Consider the following 20,710-nt stretch of genomic DNA (forward strand, 5'->3'; position numbering starts at 1 on the left):
AAGCAAGTATATGGGAAATGTATGTTCCAGCATAACTTCCAAATGGCTGGAGATATTTTGATGAAACTTAGTACACGTTACTTTTATGTAAAAAAAAAAAAAAAAAATTGGGTTGTTAAATAATTACCCCTAACCTACCCCCTTATGTGAAAGATGTTTTTTTGTCTTAAGTCCCATGCAAGTATATAGGACTCTAATAGCTCGGCTCTGCATCTCCTGGTGAGTGCGTCAGTCTGGCCACACCCCTCCTACATGCCACACCCCATCTCTCAAAGCCACACCCACCATTTAAGCCACACTCCTTTTATTTTCTACCCTTTTTGTGCATTGGTCCAACTTGTAAGTCACGCCCACTTCCACAAAACCACGCCTCCTTCTATTTTCGGCCTACAATCTCTTCATTACAATTTAGCTCCACCTGAGGATGGGATATGTGATATGAGGACTGGATATGAGGGTGAGAGAGGAGGACGAAATATGAGAGCGGGACATGAGGATGAAATATCAGGTCTGGATTTGAGGTCGGGATATGAGGTTGAGATATAAGGTCGGGATTTGAGGACAGGACATGAGGCCGAGGTGTGAGGTTGGGATATGAGGTCTGGATATGAGGTTGGGATATGAGGTCTGGATATGAGGTTGGGATATAAGGTCGGGATATGAGGTTGAGATATAAGGTTGAGATATAAGGTCGGGATATGAGGACAGGACATGAGGCCAAGTTGTTAGGTTGGGATATGAGGTTGGGCTATGAGGTCGGGATATGAGAAAGTACTTCTTCCTGTGGTGCTTTTCCTCCCCCACAAGGATTAGGTAGGAAAAATCAGGCAATACCGGGTACTCAGCTAGTTTCTTTATAAAGATTATCTTTGGTGTTTGCTAAGCAACCTTAAAAACCCGCTGGAATTTGGATTTCTGTCATAGAAACATCTGCCGCAGAAATTCCACCGTGCTAAATCTAACCAGCATATTTCTGGTATACATGTACTCACCTTTTTATCTACGTGTTTCCAGAAAAACGTAACAAAAAATCTCCTGACTTGAATTGTCCGAGCAATCAATATCCCATTACTGGATATACCAGTGACTACAGGAAGTGCAGGAAGATTTTAATGCATTGAATTATGCATGCAGCTCTCATTCACTGTCTCTGAGCACTGTCTACTGACTACGAGATTTTTCTGCAAGTCACTGCAGTCACAAGAAATGTATACATACAGGAGCTATGTCTTGGCTGATAGGCTAAAAGAAGAGAATCCTGGGCTTCGGACATAAAATGTCTGCTATGAGGGGGGCTCTGCAGTGGTTACAGAATGTTGCATGTAGCGGATTATTGCAGAAAGGACAGAGCATATTCTGTGCATGACTTTTCCTGAGATCACATTGTGATATCTCCTATTTCTGCTGCAGACGGATACTATGTGGAGCAGTTTGATGGGACAGACATCCGTATTTCATCTCTATTCTCAATAGCCAACTGGTGGAGGAGTCCAGGTAAGAGGCATCCGTTCTTTAAATAGATTTTAATGGAAGATGTGTTAAAACTGTTGTATTTCAGTGTAAAGTGCAGAGTCAGGATTATGTGATAGCTGACTCCTTACGCCCTTTCTGCAGCACGTTCACTGCAGTGCTCTATAAATGGTGTTATGCAGGACTAAAGCCTCAGACACTGGGGATTGTTTCTAAAATCAGGCCCATATCCCTTCTAATTCATTGTTAGGATTATCAGCTGGAATGTCAATTTATACACAGCTATGTTATGCTTTAGGGGAATGGCTTCTTAAGAATAAATGTGATTATAGTAAAGCAAAACCTTGTTGTTCCTCTCTAAAGGGGTTTTACAATGCAATAGCAGTTTATCAGTTTTTTTCTCTACTTTAAATATATCAGTTACCACTTTGGTCCTTGTGTTCTGGGGCTCTGGCCAGTTTCTTACATGTGAACTTACATGCAGTTTACTTACATGCAGTCTGAATGGACACCAGAGTATCAGAAAATCCTGGGCCTTAAGGTCCAGTAGATGACAACCTCATGTGGAGGTGACTTTGGAGCCAATGACTTGCTGCTAGACGGTCTCTTTTAGAGGGTAATGATAATATATTATAATCATACACCTAAAGGTGGACATGCATCACTTTGATCACTATGGGTCTGGCTGTATTAAAGGGGTATTCCAGTAATTTTTTTTATTTGACTATGCTACAGGGGCTGTAAAGTTACTGTAGTTCATAACATAGTGTCTGTACCTGTGTGTGATGGTTTTCTCACAATTCTTATGTGATTTTCAGCCCAATATTTATTTTTACCAGCATACAAAATTACTGTTGTCTCAGATTTTTCCCAGCTTGCAATGCGACCGAGACCTGACTCACAAGTTGATGAGAGGGAGCCTGTCTGCTTCAATGGGTGGAGGGATCACTTGGTGGGAGAGAGATCAATCTGCAACTAATGCAACAGCTGTAGGCACCCTGATTGAAAACCACAGGTCTTTTGAATAGATGCAGCTCATTTATGTTTCAATGGGTGGGGTGGCTGATGTGTGGGAGGGAGGAAAATGGAATTGTGGGATTTGTAGTAAAGAAAAAGAAAAGTAATTCAGGAAATACCAGTTTACAAAAAGCTAGCCACAGTGTTATGGTAATCTCACAACATTGCCATTTAGCCTCAAGACAAGCGCAGATCCTTCCTAAGCATGTCCATTACTGTCTGACAGCTACATACTAAAATCACCTTATGGTGGATCGCCATCGCCCCTTTAACCTTTGGGAATCGGCTGTTATGGTTAGGAATCTTGCCAGCAGCCTAAAATGTAGCATTACTATTTTGTCCTGTTTATGTACAATTACATGGCGTCCATTCAAATACATGATGTTTATGTACAATACATACCCAGTGGGTGTCATCCAGGAAAGCAAAAAATCCTGAGCAGTGTCTCTTTGCTCTGACTTATAGATGGCAATATGATGCTCTTATGATATGATGTCCTAATGTGGCATGTGGACAGGGGTTATGTAGATGGACCAAGTCATTCAAAGTCATTCTTCAGTTAAATTTACGTTTGCAATAATATGATGAATATTACCTAGCACTGCTAGGCAACAGTGCTAACCTCTCAGGAAAGTTGTTCAGTATTTAGCATTGTTTCTGTAGAGCACTAGATCAAATATAACACAGCATAACATCTGCAAAGGATCTGCAAAACTACAACTCCCAGCTTGTCCTCACTGACAGTAGTGGGACACAAGCTGACAGTGGGAGGATTTTTCCTCCAGCTGTGAGCCCTGCGCTCACAGCTGTCAATCAAGGAAGTGTGTCCATGACATAGGTGATGATGCATGGACACAGCAGGACTAGTATGTGTCCAAGCAGGCAGGGGGGCAATTGTTTGACTGGCTTTTTCAGTATGAAATACTGAACATTTTCTAATGAAAGCAATTGCAAAACCTATTGGTTTTGCATGTTTTACAACATATCAAAAGATTTTTTTTATCTGACAGTGCCTATTTAAATCTTTCAGTTTCTTTTCTTGCCACTAGGCCTTAAACTAAACTGGGACTTCCTGTTTTGTACAAAAGCAGAATCCTCCCTATCATCAAAGACAGGAGTACAGTGACACTAGTACATGATAACACTGGATCCACTACTATTCACAACAGAGGTCGGCATCTCCACATTTGGCATCATACAATGACCTCTGAAAAGGTCACAGAGAATGTTCAGTAGCGACTTAAATTCATGTGAATGGGCGAGGTCCTCTCTATTGTTGTCTATGGTCCATGGGTCCTGCTGTAAAGCATATCGTTAGATGCTGTTAAAACCTGCTCAGAAAAGATGGCAGCCTACACAGTAATGTAAAGCAAATTAAATAAAAGCAGATAATAGAAACAGATATTTTTTTTAAAAAAGATATCTGCCTCTAACTGGGAAAAAACATTCTAGGTAATATACACCGTTTAAGATTTGTCGTCAGATTTGATGTGGACTTCTGCACAGAATCTACACCACAATCTATAGCTAAAAAAGAAAAAAAAGAAAGGGAGGCACAGTTCAATGTTGTGGAATAGTGGGGTGGTGCTTGTGGTGAACGGATAAGCAGAAGACATGAAATAGAGTCAATAAGAGTCATAATAGAGTCAACATAGATTTTGGTGTACAGCAGTAAATGAAGAAATTAATCCTGCACTCACCGCGTCCACCGCTGCATAAAAGGAGGCTTCATGGAGGGGTGAAGACAATTGACGGGGGCTCAGAGGCAACGACGAATGTCGTTGCCTCTGAGCCCCCCATCAATTGTCTTCACCCCTCCATGAAGCCTCCTTTTCTGCAGCGGTGGACATGGTGAGTACACGATTCATTTTTTCCATTTAATGCTGTACATCAAAATCTATGTTGACTCTATTATGTGTAAACAAGGCCTTACTTTAAAATGTTCTTTTTCTAAAATTAGTATAACACTGTGTGATAATAGAAAGTCCGCTCACATGATCGCCAACCTGGCCAGAAACTCCATACGAATTGCAGACTAGAAGACGGTCAGCCAGTGGTAAAATGATGTCAACTCTATAGGAAACGGATAAAAACAGCAACATGCGCTAAAGCCAGGCAAAACTGCAGCATGCAGGAGAAGCAAGCATGGACACGTTTCAGGTAATACACTTTCATCTATGCACCAATGCCTGCATAGATGAAGGGTATTACCCGAAACGTGTCCACACTTGCTTCTCCTGAATGCTGCAGTTTTGCCTGGCTGTAGCGCATGTTGCGTATTTTTACGCTTCCAGTATAGTTGACATCCTTTACCACTGGCTAACCGTCTTCTTGTTTAGAACATTGTGTGAATAGTAGAAAAATAGAGAAAATGGTTCGGGAAGTTATGCCATTCTTCACCTTAGCCTGTGTTAAATCTGTTGGAGGGCCTACTGAAATGGTGTTCTTCTATATGTGTTCGCTTCAAACCTCAGATTTGGACTCATAAGACAAGAAGGTCATATGTTTCATAAAGACATCATGCCAATGCCATGTCCTGCCCACTGTTGAAAGATTCGCATGCCATTTGTATGCACTTGATCAACAAATCCTGTACATAAGCAGTGTGTTCACTACTGCCATTGAGCACAGTGTCTGTGTGTAGGATTCCTGGGAACAGCATTCCATTGAGCAGGAGGTGTCAGTCCATTAATAGTGCTATCAGCCCCATTCTCATTGAATAGATCTAATCTCAGCATTCCCATGTCCATGTAGCTTGTGAATAGAGTTGTGGATATCCCATTCACATACATGGGTTCACAAGAAAGGGAGGCACAGTTCAAACTTCTGGGATTAATTATTCCATGTGAAGACAGCTCAATGTTGTGGAATACTACTTGAAACTGTATACGGGAACTGTATAACAAAAACGTGGTGTGCATGCACCCTTACAGAAAACTTCTCAGTTAGCTACATTCATAATATGTTGGTGTACTAGAAGTACCATAAATAATATACCTGATGTTTCGGTCTGGAAAGTTTCTGAAGTTAAGGTTGTTCTTTTCTGTCTAAGTGCTCTCTGATGACACCTGTCTCAGGAACCACCCAGTTTAGAAGAGGTTTGCTATGGGGATTTCCTCTAAACTGGGCGGTTCCCGAGACACATGTCATCAGAGAGCACTTAGACAGAAAAGAACAACCTTAACTTCAGAAGCTCATAAGTGCTGAAAGGATTAAGATTTTTTAATAGAAGTAATTTACAAATCTGTTTCACTTTCTGGAGCCAGTTGATATATATAAAAAAAGTTTTTTTCTGGAATACCCCTTTAACCACAAACATAAAGTACAATATGTCAAGAAAAAACAATCTCAGAATCGCATCGCTAAGTAAAAGCATGTCAGAGGTATTACCACTTAAATAGACACAGGCCAGATTAAAGAAATTGGTCTTGGTCAATAAGGTAAAAACAGGCGGTGTCCTTAAAGGGGTATTCCACCCTAGACATCTTATTCTCTATCCAAAGGATAGGGGATAAGATGTCTGATAATGGGGGTTTCGCTGCTGGGGTCCCCCGTAATCTCTCCTGCAGTCCCCTGAGTCATCACTGTATGGAGCTAAGTTTGCTCAGTGCGTGATGACTCAGGGGACTGGAGTATCGTGATGTCATGGCTCCGCCCCCTTACAACATCACGCTCCCCCCCCTCAATGCAAGCCTATGGGAGGGGGCGTGGTGGCTGTCACGCCCCCTCCCATAGACTTGCATTGAGGGGCGGGGCATCACGAGGGGCGTGGCTGTGATGTCACAATACTCGGGCCCCTGTATCATGAGTCATCATGCACTGAGCAAATTTAGCTCCGTACAGTGATGACTCGGGGGGGGGGGGGGGGGACGGGACAGCAACTGGTACATGGTATCCTAATTGACCTACATAAATTCCTAATAAAGACTATGGCCGTTATTTACTAAGAGTGGAGTGTAGGTTTCTTAGTGGGTTTTAATTCCATACAATTTATTTTTTAAGGTATTTACTAAGGTTTCCCTACATTTCCCACTTTCCCTACACTTTGCTTTTTTTTTTTTTTTTTTTTTAAACACATGCACTGATCTGTAGGGTTTTCCTTGGCTCAAATTAACCACATTTTATGTGGAAACCTTATTAAATATGTTGGGTTTTTATGAAAAATTCGGGACCACGCCCCTTTTGGGGACCACACCCCCTTTTCCCACTGGCCACGCCCCTTTTTAATCTGGGTTTTCTTACCAAAATGGAGAGTTAGTTGGTGTTTTTTCAATTCTGGCACAAATTCTGGTGCAAAATCTGGCGCAGACAGAATCTGGCGCACAACCCGACAAAACATGTCGGATTTGCAATAGTAAATTAGGGCCTATGTAAACGTTTTTTTTTTGCATTTTGAGGATATTACATTACATAATACATAAGTATACGGCATGACTCGTAAATGAAATGATCAGATAACATAGGTGGACTTTCACCCAACTTTTGGTTTAATCATTTTACATTGCAAAAATATAATGACCTGTTCTTTCTTCTCACCTATGTATTCCCCTTTGTTACCGATCTTGGAGAACCCGTCCTTTTACTCAAGTACAGATGTTGCACAGTCCTGGATTACTGCAAATCACTTTAGGGGGGTTCTTGGAGAGGGACCTAGCTGTGTTATTTTTTTTATCAAAATCCTACCATAAACCTGTTACCTCGGGATAAAACCTGCTCAGAGGATGCATTGGCTCTGGTCTGTTGTGCCACACACTATCTACTCCATGAGTCCATCCCTACCTGATTTACCTCCCCTTCCATTTTTGGAGAATTGGGAATCAGAATTATGTCTTCTACTCTCACCTGCTCATAAGACAAGAATACTCACTCTGGTTTACAAGTTGTCTAACAGCTCTAAATATCAGGAAGCCAGCTGTAATCTTATTTTGTGCTGGTATGAAGTGCCTGTTGTGATAGCCTGGGGGAGTAGGGTATAGGGGGTGTAGCTGTGCGGTGACTAAAGGGTGTCTGGTTAACCCTTTATATTCGTGACACCAGGGTGGGGGCTCCTCTGTAACGCTTGTCCTACCACCACCCTTCCCAAGAGCGATAGGGAGGTATAGAATAATTGAATGTCCACAACCGGAGAGTTTGCTGAAAACAGTTGGAACTTTACTGAAGATTTTATGCAAGCTTCATAACCGGAACAGTCTCTATACAGGCAAAGTCTCTTAGAGATTGACAGTGGTTGGGACTGTAAGCGTTTTAGAGTCCGTAGACTCTAAAACGTAGACTCCACTGGATTTAGGGGATTTAGTTTCGGTCCAGTAGTCACTCTAGCTTTAGCAGGGATTTAGGTTAGAACTCACAGTTTAGTTTAGGCTGAGGCCGGCATTTTTTCTGGCCTAGCTTGTCTTTGAAAGTTGCGCAGATCCGTCCTGCTAGTCCGGCATCCACGAGAGCTGCAACCCAAGAGAGCGATAATTGGCTGCAGCTTCCTTATATGGGCAGGGGCTGGACTAGAGCTAATTGGTCCAATACTTCTGTCAATCATCCTTACAAAAGGTTATGGGTAATCATGTGACCCAAGGACCTCCAAAGGTCCTCCAACATACCATAGAGGAATTAACACAGTTACATGATCGAAGGTCCTGTGACGCTAACAAGGTAAGCACATTAATATGCATTATATTAAATATACACATTATTAAATATATACACATAAACATTATGAAATTAGAGAAGGAGGAGGCGACTAGGGGCTGTCCCACCTGGGGGACCCTACTTGAACGTAGTAACTCTGACTTTGGGGACCATCATACAAGGTACAGTATGCAATACGTTACCGGGACACCACACTGTAAAACCTAATGCTTTATTTCCTCAAGTTCCTCCAACCTGTTGGACCTGTGGCCATGTGGCCTTCATACATTCTGGTCCTGCCCAGTTTTAGACTCCTTCTGGTCTAATGTGAAATGGGTGATTTGTTTAGTCACAAATCTCAGAATCGATTTAGGCTTAGGCTGCATTCACATTACGATTTCTCCAATTTCTCCAGCCGACCTGAGTACACGATTTTTATAACTTAAAATCGTATGAAATCGTATATAAAGTCGGATCCATTGACCTCCATTAAAAAATCGGATCCATTACACACATCCGATTTGATCCACATCCGATTTCACACGATTTTTGTTCAGGTCTGAAATCGTGGTCAACCCCGATTTCAGACATGAACAAAAATCGCGTGAAATCGCATGCGGATCAAATCGGATGTGTGTAATGGATCCGATTTTTTAATGGAGGTCAATGGATCCGACTTTATATACGATTTCATACGATTTTAAGTTATAAAAATCGTGTACTCAGGTCGGATGGAGAAATCGTGATGTGAATGCAGCCTAAGAATTCTTATGTCTTTATTACTGTGAGATCCCAACAAAAGTTTACAAGAAATCTATCCTTACCTTCATGGCCATGGCTGCCAGGTTGTGCCTCCAGACCCCCACCCCCCTTTCCTGGATATCCTTACCTTATGGATTTCTAAACTGAATTGTCTGATGTATGTGGAGAACCTTACTGCCTCCCTTCACGAGTCTCTGAATGCAATGTACTTGTTGCAGACAGCCCACCTTGAGATCCTCCAGATTTAGACTCACCTGACTGGTTTAATTCTGACTTGCCTTTTGAGCCCCCCCCCCCTTTTATCTTTTGCTCTCTTCCCTTATCTTACCTCCTTTTCCCTTCCTTTTACTTAGCACTTTTCTTCTTCTTTCCTTCACATCCTCTGCACCCTGTCTTCAGAAATGTTTCTACTTCTAAATTCAGAAGAACTCTGGAACTGGTCGCAGAGAGTTTAGGCCCCTCTCACATTAAAGGGGTACTCCTGTGGAAAATTATTTTTTTTTTTAAATCAACTGGTGCCAGAAAGTTAAACAGATTTGTAAATTACTTCTATTAACAAAATCTTAATCCTTCCAGTACTTATTAGCTGCTGAATACTACAGAGGAAATTGTTTTATTCTTGGAACACAGAACTCTCTGCTGACATCATGACCACAGTGCTCTCTGCTGACATCTCGATCAATTTTAAGAACTGTCCAGAGTAGAAGAAAATCCCCAGAGAAAATATATGCTGATCTGGACAGTTCCTAAAATGGACAGAGATGTCAGCAGAGAGCTATGTGTTCCAAAAAGAAATCAATTTCCTCTGTAGTATACAGACCCTAAAAAGTACTGGAAAGATTAAGTAATTTAAAAATCTGTTTAACTTTCTGGCACCAGTTGAGTACCCCTTTAAGTGGATACTGATGTTGTTCATACTGCGCATTTCTTTGTTCCTTTATGCCACAATACTCTGTGTGTTCCTGTTTTATTGCTCTCTTTGGCATGACCCTCTACTCTTGATGTAAAGTAAATAAAAGGGGGAAAAAAATCACAGTCCCAGTTTCCACATTTCTGTTATCTAGGCATGAATGTTATTTCATCACAGCAGGGGGCATAAGCTTCTGCCTGGACATGCACATGTTAATCCTCAGCTAGGTTTATCTGCAACTATCTTTGTATATCTATAAATCCAATACTAAAAATAAATGTAAGATATTTATTATTTAAATATTATTTATTAACCTAACCTGTTGGAAACTGAGCCAATAGGGAGCGGAACCTGCACCAAATGTATCACAGTGGTGTTTACTGCTGTATGAGATACATTTCATGTGTCTTACTATTTCAGACACTTATTTTTCCTTTTTCCTTTCATTGGCATACTTTACGTTAGGACTGGGCGGTATACCGGTTCATACCGAATACCGAAATTTTTGGGCTGCACGATATGAATTTTCCCCCATACCGTAATACCGGTTTGGCCCCTCCCCCTTGGGAATGAATTATCAGCCCAGCGCAGCGCTGACCTCACATCGGGGAACTAATCCTATGTGACCCCCCAGCGCTGTTTTGCTCCCCCTCAATAATTATCAGCCCAGCGGGGTACTACTCACATATGTCACCCGCAAGCACTGCCCTCCTCCTATTTGTTGGGGGCCGCGGCGCTGGAACTCACTGGTCTCCAACCTGCGGACCTCCAGATGTTGCAAAACTACAACTCCCAGCATGCCCGGACAGCCAACGGCTGTCCAGGCATGCTGGGAGTTGTAGTTTTGCAACAGCTGGAGGTCCGCAGGTTTGAGACCACGGCTGTATGCTATATCTCTATGCCTGGGCTGCAAAAGATAAAGAAAATAAACTGTAACTTACCTACGTCGGCCTTACGCTCTTCCTGGGGACTTGAACGTCGGACAGCCGTCAGCCTATCACCGTCCCGCTGCCAGTGATAGGCTGAGCGCACTGTCATGTTAGGAGCTCTGGCCGGCTTCTTACATGACAGTGCGTTTAACCTATCACTGGCTGGGGCAGGACATCGCTGCGGCCGGTGATAGGCTGACGGCTGTCCGACGTTCCTGTCCCCAGCGTAAGGCCGACGTAGGTAAGTTAAAGTTCATATTCTTTATCTTTTGCAGCCCGGGCATACAGCATACAGCCGTGGTCTCAAACCTGCGGACCTCCAGCTGTTGCAAAACTACAACTCCCAGCATGCCCGGACAGCCGTTGGCTGTCCGGACATGCTGGGAGTTGTAGTTTTGCCACAGCTGGAGGTCCGCAGGTTGGAGACCACTGGCGTACAGTGAGTTCCAGCGCCGGCGGCCTCCAACAAAGAGGAGGATGGCAGTGCTTGGGGGTGACCCATGTGAGTAGTACCCCGCTGGGCTGATCATTAATTGGGGGGGAGCAGAACAGTGGGTCACATGCGGGTCACATGATTTGGGGGGTGAAAGAAATACCGTTATATACCGTGGAACCGCCATAAGTTACACAAATACCTTGATACACATATTTGGTCATACCGCCCAGCTCTACTTTACGTCAACATTTTGCACCTAAGTAATAGTTAATACATTCCATTTAATTCCACTATCCTTGGTACAACACAGTTCATACTACCAGTTTACAGATAAACTAAGCTGTGCCGATCACCAGTGAAATAATAATCCACTATCTGCTTTAGTACTGTAGTTGGGAGAATATGAATCACAGGCTTAATTCTTTCTGGCCAAGTAGTGACCACATAATCCAGTAAGCCAGAGTTTACAATACGCATTTACATTAGAGGGATTCGGCTCACATGACATTCATGAGTTAAGAAAAGTGTATTAAGGTTAAGGGTTACTGAACGCAACAAACAAAGCATAACAAGCACTGTGGGATAGATAATAGTTGGGTCAATAATAGGTTAGAACAGAATAAGATCAGCTGGTCCTCCTGGTTGCATAATGTTCTATAGATTTCTGAATTGATATACATTAGCAGTGATATCAACCCTTTATCGGAATAGAGGATGTTACATGCAATTATGTCATTGAATAGGAATATGAAATGAGATGAAGACACTTTCTTTTTCAATGTATTGAGTGGAATTCTCTTTTGTGGTATATATGAATACTGAAGAAGAGAAGCAGATAATATGCTGGTTAGAGCACAACACTGTAAACAGTGTGTGTGGGGGTGGGGAGAATTTAGTAATGGTTTTTGTGTAAGTTTTGTCCAAAATTGTGGCATTTTTTTTATTTTGTGCAAAAATAGTATGCTCTTTTCTGGTGAAATAATTGATAAATCCCCCTACCCCTTTTAACATCTTAAGGGCAAAGAGCATACAGGTACACCCTTGCGTCCTGGTACTTAAGGACCAAGGGCGTACCTGTACGCCTGCAATCCTTAAGCGGCTTTGAAGCATACGCAGAAGCTGTGCTCGCTTTAGAACAGTGAGTGTCGGCTACTATTAGCAGCCAGACACTCACTGCTAATGACAGGTAGCAGCGATCCGCAGCTGCCAGTCATTAACCCTTTAGATACTGTATTCAATGCCGATCACTACATATAAATTGAAAGTGAAACCCCTGCTGTAACTTAGAGGGGCTCACGGAACCCCTGCGATCACGTTGCCTCCTTTTGCTGATTGCTGATTTACTGATGTAAAATGTTAAAAAACACATACCCTGCTGAAACTGCGGTGTCCTGATCAGCTGAGAGGATAATGGGAGGGTCCTTACCTGCCTGCTCACCATGCGATCGGTAATCCAAAGCTCCAGTCAGCCATGGCAGGCTGCACCAATAACATTGAACAATGAACAGAGTATACAGTCTCAAGATTACATATAATAGTCCCCTATGGGGACTATAAAATTGTGTAAAAAAAAGTTTTTAAAAAAGTTTATAAAATTGATTTAACCCCTAATAAAAGATTGAATCCCCCCCTTTCCCCATTAAAATAAATATGTAAACAAAAATAAACGTAAACATGTGGTATCACCGCGTGCGTAAATGTCCGAACTATAAAAATTTAATGTTCCTTTAACCACACAGTGGCGTGAACATTACGGTAAGTCCAGAATTGGGTATTTTAGGTCACTTTGTATACCCTAAAAAAAAGTATAAAAAGTGATCAAAAAGTCCCATCAAAACAAAAATGGTACAGATAAAAACTACAGTTTACAGCGCAAAAAATGAGCCCTTACACATACCTATATACCGAAAAAAAAAAAAATGTTATAGGAGTCGGAAGGGGTAAATTGTTGAACATGCAAATTTTCATACAAAAAGTTACAATTTTTTAAAAGAAGTAAAACAAAATCAAACCTATATAAGTTGGGTATAATTTTACCGAAAAGTGCACTGGGTGATATTGAAAGCCCCCAAAAGTTTCATAATGGCGTTTTTTTTATTTAAATGTTGCCCCAAAAATATAGATTTTTTGTTTCGTCATAGATTTTGTCATGAATTAATTGATGTCATTACAAAGTAAAAATGGTGGCGCAAAAAACAAGCCTGTATATGGGTCTGTAGGTGGAACATTTAAAGCGTTATGATGACGGGAGGAGGAAAAAACAAAAGTGCAAAAATGAAAAATGGCCCGGTCCTCAAGGCAAACTTTTTAAACAAAATAATATATAATATTAATCAATTTAATATTGCCCTAATATGATCCCATATAACTTTCTTATTTTTCTGTATACACAATGTTATGATATGATATTTTCTGTATATACAGCATTTTTTGTGCTGTGATCTGTAGTTTTTATCACTACCAGTTTTGTATATATTTGACTTTTTGATCACTTTTTATTCCTTATTTATTGGGATGTGATGTGACCAAAAACAATCAATTTTGGACTTTGGTATTTTTTTTTACATTTACCTTACAAGATAATGAACATTATATTTTAACAGTTTGGTCATTTCTGCACATGGCTATAACAAATATGTTTCTTTATTTTTTTTTATTAAAATTAGAAAAAGGGGTGATTTTATTTTTTATTTATTTATTTTTCTAAAAACTTTTTTTAAACTTTTTAAAAAACATTTTTGTTTCATATCTAAATTGCTATTACTGTTTGATGCTATGCATAACCATAGCACTCATTAGGGATATCTGTGATCTACTTCTATGGTCTGATGTTCGCGTGATTGCTGTTGTCTGATAGCATCCAGGACTAGCGGTCTATGAAGCGAACACAGCCCTTGTGCACTCTTCATAGTTTAGAAGAGACTTAGGATGTACATGTATGTTCTGGGGGGGGGGGGGGGGGGCAAGTATCAGACAGCCAGGGCATACAGCTGTGTCCTGTGTCCTCTATGGGTTAAAGTGAGAGAGTAGATTACATTTAAGAGGCAGCACTGTGTAAATACAGCAATAACAAAACAAATGACAATTGCCCAGAAATTAAAAAGTAGACAGAGATAAGAGAGAAGTCTTGGTTTACCTTTCATTGACAGTGTAAATCCTCTGGAGAAGGCATACTGGCTCATATATTGTAGGTACACAGTCCAGGCTCCCTCTTTTGCACATAGCGGTAGTAAAACTTCACCCACACATCCTGTGTTTTATCTTGGGTTTTTTTTTGTTACTAAGAGATGGATGAAGAGAGACTAAGAGAGATATCTACTGGGCAAAAAAAAAGTTTTTTTGTTTTTCTGGCCATCATTTTTTTTTACAAATGGAGTGACTTACAAATATGTTATAGATCACATTCACTCATCAAATGGAGGGACTTTTTTGAGAACACCACCCATGTAAAGGACCATTTTCACTGCAATTGTGGTCGGTCCTTTCAAAGAGGTTCCACTGGTTTTTAGACGTTCAACAAACATTTCCACTTGCTTCTTGTTTCATATGGTAAATAATGAATTTCCCCTGCTCATTCACAGGATGAAATAGTTGTTTTTTAAAAACCCTTGACAGATGTAAAGGGTGATGTATAAAGCTCCAGTTCAGAGAGAGTTGCTAGGTAACATGGAGATCGTAGATGCAATTCCCTGCTGAGTTTGCCTTTAGATATGCAGGAAAACAGTTGTCATCCCATATTCCGTTATGAGGCTACATGAATAGGCAATGTACTGTACACGCTAGCACAATCTCCAATAAGATAGAAAATTAAACAAGACAATTTATAACATACAGCAAAACTGATCATAGACATTTTCTTTTTCTACGAATACAGTGTGCGCTGTGTACAATGGAAGCAGATTGATACAATTACACCATGATTCTATTTATAAACCACCCAAGTATATAAGACAGTGCAGAAAAGAAATGGCAATCTTCTTTTAGGAGTAGCAATATGTAAAACATCCAAAAAAGAAAACTGTTGGTCTGTCCCCCAATCTATTCATATATCATTTTGCCTTATATGACAGGTCAGTGTTTTATAATGTACATCCAGGTCAGTCACATTTTTCTCCCCTAAATGAGATATAATCAGCAATAGTCATGCACAACATTAGATCTGTATAATATTAATAAATACAGCATAAATAATGTTACAAGATAAACATCATTATAGCACATTCACTATATGGACATAATCATCTTAATCATTGAAATACTGTGTTTTATTCAGTTCCATTGCCAAAGGCATGTAAAATCAAACACCTATCCATGTATTTGTGAAAGAGTGGGTCATTGAATTCCATGGTGGCACCACTGCATCACATTAGTTTCACCATCAACTTTGGGGGGTATTATTAAAAAGTGGAAGCATTTAGGACATGTTCACATGATGGAGTTTCTGTGCGAAATTCTAATGCAGAGATTCTGCAGCAGCAGAGTCCCATTGATATTAATGGGATTCTCTTGTACTATTCACACGCAAAAATTCTAATTTTGGTGTCCACAGAAAGAATAGACATATCTAGTCTTTATGTGGAGTCCACACGAAAATGCATCGTCGTCTATGAGACGGCGCATTTTCAAGTGGTCCTAGCACCAGCATGTTCTGCCAACGCTCTGCTGTCGGGGGAATGTTTCTTATGGAAGTTTTCCGTGTGGACATTCACACCGTGTGAACACAAAGTGGAAACCATGTAAACTTACAGAGTGGGGTCCTCGAGTGCCGAGTCCCATAGTGAATAAAAGTTGCCAAAAACTCTGCTGACTCAATAACTGCAGAGTGCAGAGTTCTAGATCTCATTTGGCATTAAAATCATCCCAAAACTGTGCACTGAAAGCTTCATGGTATGAGTTTCCATCATCGAGCAGCTGTATGCAAGTCTTACATCACCAAGCACAATGCCAAGCATTGGATGGATTGATATAAAGCACCCCACAATTCAATTCTGAAGCAGTGGAAATGGGTCCTGTGAAGTAATGAATTACTCTTCTCTATCTAGAAGTCTGATAGTTGAGTCTGGGTTTGGAAAATTCAAGAAGAATATTACCTTCAATATGTTTATTAATGACCTTATTAATGACCTTGTAGAGGGATTACAAGGTGGAATTCTTATATTTGCTGATGACACTAAACTGGGTAAAGTGATCACCACAGAGGATGATAACATAATATTACAGGGGGATCTGGGGAAGCTGGAGGCTTGGGCACAGACATGGCAAATGAAGTTTAATGCGGATAAATGTAAGGTTATGCACTTGGACCATGAAAACAAAATGTACATTTATGTGCCAAATAATAAAACATTAGGTAAAACTTCTACCGAAAAAAACTTTGGGGTAGTGATGGACAGTAAGCTCAACTTTGGTGATCAGTGCCAGGCAGCTGCTGCCAAGGCTAACAGAGTCATGTAATGTATTAAGAGAGCAATAGAGGCTTAGATAGACAGGTTATCAAGCTTTGGGTTATTTTGTCCAGAGAAAAGACGTCTTAGAGGCGATTTTATCACAATATGCAAACATACGAATGGACAGAACAGAGATCATTCTAGTGATCTTTTTATACCTAGGCCGGTAACCATGACAATGGCGGCATCCTCTACGTCTAGAGGAAAGAAGGTTTCAGGATCATCAGAAATGGGGGTTTCTTTACTGTAAAAACAATAGGGAGACTATGGAACTCTCTGCCACGTAATGTTTTGATGTCTGACTCCATAAACAAGTTGAAGTGGGGCCTGGATGTTTTTCTTGAGGAACAACATTACAGTTATGGATTCTAGATTTATTGGGATAGAAAGTTGATCCAGGGATTTATTCTGATCGCCATATTGAGGGCGGGCATGACCTCAGAACTTTTCTGGCCCATGGAGAGCCTTGATCCCCATTTAACACCTTTGGGTTGAACTAGAATTAACAGTTCGAGTGAGACTACATATCGCAAAATCTTCTGTTGGTATAAAACCTATGCCAATGCTCTTATAAGCACATAGCCACACTAAAATGTTAAATTGCTTTACACATCATTGATGCAAATCTTTTTATATACAACCAAAAGTAATTCACTAGTATTGTGTTGTAACAACTTGTACTTTCCTCAGCATGCTTTTGCTTGCCTGATTCCTGGCAAGAAGTTGGGAAGTTCATTTATTTTTAGTTTAGTATAGTATTGTCTTAGCAGCTTGGCTAGATCTGGTCTCTGAATCCATGCTCAACCCCTGAATGATGTCACCTCCTCTGACCAGCCCCTACAGCCTACATCAACATCTCCCTGTCAAATACACATATATCTTCATTTGGATATTTAGGGTGCGTTCACACAGAGTAATTCAAGAGGAATTTACTCGAGTAATTCCTCTTGAATTTTCCTCTCCAAATTAATGCACATGTCCTCTGCCCATTGACTTTAATGTTATTTCTGCTGGCCTGTTCACACTGCGGAAATTCTGCTAGCGGAATTCCGACGCTGAATTCCGTTCCGCTTGAAGAAAGAACATGTTCATTCTTCAAGCGGAATCCGCTAGCAGAAATCAATTGAAGTCAATGGTAAAAAAAAATTCTGCCCGACATCGTTTTCGCGCGGAATTCGCGGGCAATTTGCGCGGAATTCGCATGCAATTTGCGCAGAAATGGCTGAAAAACCCTTCACTTCTTTCTCCCCCATGTCCGCGCGCAATTCCGTGCACAATTCTGCGCAAATTGCGTGCAAATTTCCCGAAAATTTTGTGCGAAAAAAGAAAAAAAAATTCTGCCCGTAAATTTTTCAGTGTGAATTACTCTCCATTTACTCCGTGGGAACGCACCCTTAGGGAGAAATGACAATTGTTTACAGTATGTTGCCTTGTACTAAAGAATGCCAAATGCAGAGGAGCAGACAGGTAATGTATACAGCTGCTGCTGCAAAGTGATGTGATTTGTAAAGCAATGTTTTGTAGCAGCTTTTGGTAAATCACTGGCGGGAGTACTGTAGAAAAGAAGAAGGCATGGTGGCAGCGTTGAAGGACGAAACAAGGATGCCGGCACTCTTTAAAACTCCAGATTTATTGTAGCCATAAAAACATCACAACAATTGGGACGCATTTTGAGTCTATGAATGTTTAAAGAGTCAGAGACTCGAAACGTGTCAACCGTGCATGCGTGCATGCGTGTCTGTCTTCACTTTGTCCTGATGTTTTTATAGCTGCAATAAATCTGGAGTTTTAAAGAGTGCCGGCATCCCTGTTTCATCCTTCAGTTTGCTGAGAGTTGGACCGTGCACCCCACCGGTAGTGAGCTGAGACCAGTTTTCAATTATGGTGGCAGGCTTGTTCAAAGACCTTAGAGAAAGCAATGCATTCTGTGAATTTATAGTTCTGAGCAACTGCTTAACTAGGAAATGCGTTGATTATGTGAAATAAAATGAGAGGATACAGACTCACAAAACAAATAGATTTTGGTGGTTTCATATACGGGTCAGACAGGTAAGCAATGCTATATGCTTCTTTTTTTTTTCCTGACGTCAGAATACCCATTTAATGGAAAAATTATGGAGTAAATGAGACTTAGTGTTTGCCTTTAAATCCATATTTTCTGTAATGTAAAGTGACCAAAACACTGCTTCATTTTTCCCTTACAATTTCTGGAAAGTTGGGTGCAATGAGAAGTACGCCACATACTCCTATGCTGTCTATACTATGAAGGACAAAAAGGGTTAATAGAGAATGGATAAAATATGTGAAAATTTCTCAATTCATATGCTGAACATACAATTGAAGTCTTGTTAAAGTGAGCTACTGTGATGCAAAATGAATTTGTAACATTCCTTACCTTCCAGGTATGCATTAAATATGACATTGGCTCAATGACGAATACCTCTGGGAATTTATTTTTTACTTTTGGGAGCAGCAATCTTGGTGTTTTATTATTGAACAATTCAGCATAATGCATCTTTATGTGTTTTATAATATGATCACAGGTTGTACCAAAAAAGGTAGCTGGAGTGTTCTGCCTGCCAAGGGTTTTCAGCCAGTGTATACAAATACAGTGATAAGCATTATATACAATGCTCTATTGCTATCGGAGGTATGACATGTTAGCAGGGCTTACTGGTGGTGAGATGGGAACAGATTACCCATCGACGAGGTCACACAGTAATTAATGCCAATGTAAAATTAATTACTAAATTGACACCAGGATGTGAGTGAAAGAAATGCTCTGAAAAGACTTGGCAGCTCCTGACAGCCAATCCATGAATCCAATCACATTACACCCTTCCATCTGACTGATTCATTTCGTATGAATGCCTGTGAAAGCTGGCAACTGCTTTTAATCCTTGGTGTAAAGCTTTTTGTGTAAATTTAAAGATTTTCCTGCAGCTTTTTTCTTACCAGGCATAGTTTACAGCCTTTTATGCATAGACACTTTAGCGGAGGTGTGGAAGAACAATGGCCCTTTAGAGATTTGTCCGTAGAACTAGTATTATCAGTTATATCACATTATTACTCTCTCAGTTCAATAAGGTAGTAACCGAGTAAGAACATAAAAATAAATGTACAAATGTTCATTATCAAAACAAAACAGTTTGAAACCTAACAGAAGAGTAAGGAAATGTAAAGCGAGGGAATGGAGGTTCTGTAAAATCAATAAAATACATTTTAGAACCCAGTAATTGCAAAAAAAAAAAAAAAAAAAAAGCCCCTCAAAGTTTTTATTGAAATACCCCCAACAATAGTCATTCCATTTGAAGCAAAGATCAAAAAAGCATTATTAAAGCTTGCAAAGGAGCAAAAGCTTAAAGGGGTACTCCGGCACTAGACATCTTGTCCCCTATCAAAAGGATAGGAATAAGATGTCTACTCCCTGCTGCACCCACTTGTCATCAGCCTCACGGAGCAAAGATCGCTCCGTGTCTGATGACTCACGATACAGGGGCCGGAGTCATCCGCCCCCTCATGATGTCACGCCCCACCCCCTCAATGCAAGTCTATGGGAGGAGGTGGGGCTTATCCCCTATCCTTTGTATAGAGGATAAGATGTCTAGGGCCGGAGTACCCCTTTAAATTATAATTTGCTATGTTGAATAAGGGGGAAACAGAAAAAAAATAAAGAAATGTCTTGTTTTTTTAAGACACATATTCTATGCAAGATCAGGCTGTTGTATGACAGAAATTTGTCTTTAGACAATGGTAATAGTCATACAGTAGTCATACTCCTGTCACATCCTTCGGAAGACAAGATTTTCCTGTCGGCAGACTTCAAGATATCACAATTATTTGAGATAGATACTACACATTGTGCAACATGCTATCCATTGAAATATTTGTCTTATTTAAAATATATATATATATATATATATATATATATATATATATATATATATTAGGGGTGTGAATCGCCAAGAATTTGGCGATTCGATTCGAATCGCGATACCAGTGTGGAGATTCTATATATCCCGATATATCGCGATACCGTCTAGGTGACGATACATCGCGATATATCCCGATTCTGTTTAAAAAACAATGTCTTTTACGCTTTTATTAAAACTTTTTT

General features: G+C 40.4%; 1 protein-coding gene across 2 annotated transcripts in view; it reads left to right on the forward strand.

Moving 5' to 3' along the window:
• CNTN1 (contactin 1) overlaps positions 1-20,710 on the forward strand; it is a 194,639-nt gene that overhangs the window by 69,995 nt on the left and 103,934 nt on the right. For both annotated transcript variants that reach the window (XM_056573941.1, XM_056573942.1), the window contains exon 2: positions 1,411-1,494. The gene's annotated coding sequence lies outside the window, so the exon portion shown is untranslated. The remainder of the gene's footprint in view (positions 1-1,410; positions 1,495-20,710) is intronic.

The sequence above is a fragment of the Hyla sarda genome, chromosome 4 (assembly GCF_029499605.1).
Source record: "Hyla sarda isolate aHylSar1 chromosome 4, aHylSar1.hap1, whole genome shotgun sequence".
Taxonomy (NCBI): Eukaryota; Metazoa; Chordata; class Amphibia; order Anura; family Hylidae; genus Hyla; species Hyla sarda.